The sequence below is a fragment of the Grammomys surdaster genome, unplaced genomic scaffold (genome assembly GCF_004785775.1).
Source record: "Grammomys surdaster isolate TR1022 unplaced genomic scaffold, NIH_TR_1.0 119655, whole genome shotgun sequence".
Classification (NCBI taxonomy): domain Eukaryota; kingdom Metazoa; phylum Chordata; class Mammalia; order Rodentia; family Muridae; genus Grammomys; species Grammomys surdaster.
The window spans coordinates 1-1,057 of NW_021615744.1; positions in this window are offsets into that span (position 1 = coordinate 1).

A 1,057-nucleotide genomic window follows, 5' to 3' on the forward strand; every position below is an offset into this window, starting at 1 on the left:
GTGATTCTGTTGAAAATGGGGTAAACTTCTAAACAGGGAATTCTCAAGAGAAGATTCTCAAATGTCTAAAAATTTATTTGGGGGGATTCTTTTCTGCTCTGCCTTCAGATACTCTTTTCTATGCTCCAACATCTGGATGCAGACTTTATGTTTGATAAAAATTATTTTCCATCACACTTGATTGGTTAGGAAAACAATCGATCAGTCAATTTACTGGACAGAACAGAATAGAGTGGGAGCTCCAAATTCAGTCCTGGAGTGGATTGGATTTCCAGGGTTCCCAGAAGACATGGGGGTGTAAAAGAGAAGGACCTCTAGGAGGAGAATACTTTAGAGAAGTCACATGAAGAGAAAAGGGAGTATTTCCATGAGGTCAAGATGAGAGAGCAGCTATAGGCCAGAGTGAGCATGTAATTGGCAACTTGCCTATTAGCAGTTTGGTTGAGTGACAATAAGACAGAGGTTACGAAGGTGTTAGTCCTTGCAGCTTGTTAATAGAAAATACCAGATCTCCAAGTCTTTTTATTTTTCATGTTTTTTAAAAATTATTTTATTTTTTATTGGATATTTTCTTTATTTACATTTCAAATGTTTTTTCCTTTCCAGGTCTCTGTTTCAGACACCTCCATTTCCAACCACCTCCCTCTCACTCTATGATGGTGCTCTTCTACCCACCAATCCACTTCATTCTTCCCTCTCTTGAATTCCGTTACACTGGAGCATCAAACACCTCCAGGCCCAAGGGGCTTCTTCTCCAATTATGACCAACAATGCCATCCTCTGCTACATATGTGGCCAGAGCCACGGATCCCTCCATGTGAATCATTTGGTTGGTTGTCCCGTGCCTTTGAGCTCCTTGGAATCCGGCAAGTTGACACTCTTGCTCCCTCCATGGGGCTGCAAACCCCCTCAGCTGCTTCAGTCCCTTCTCCAATACCTCCACCTGGGAACTAGCACTCAGTTCAATGGTTGACTGAGAGCAACCACTTCAGGATTTGTCAGGCTCGGACAGAGCCTCTCAGGGGACATCTATATCAGGCCTCTATCAGCAAGCACT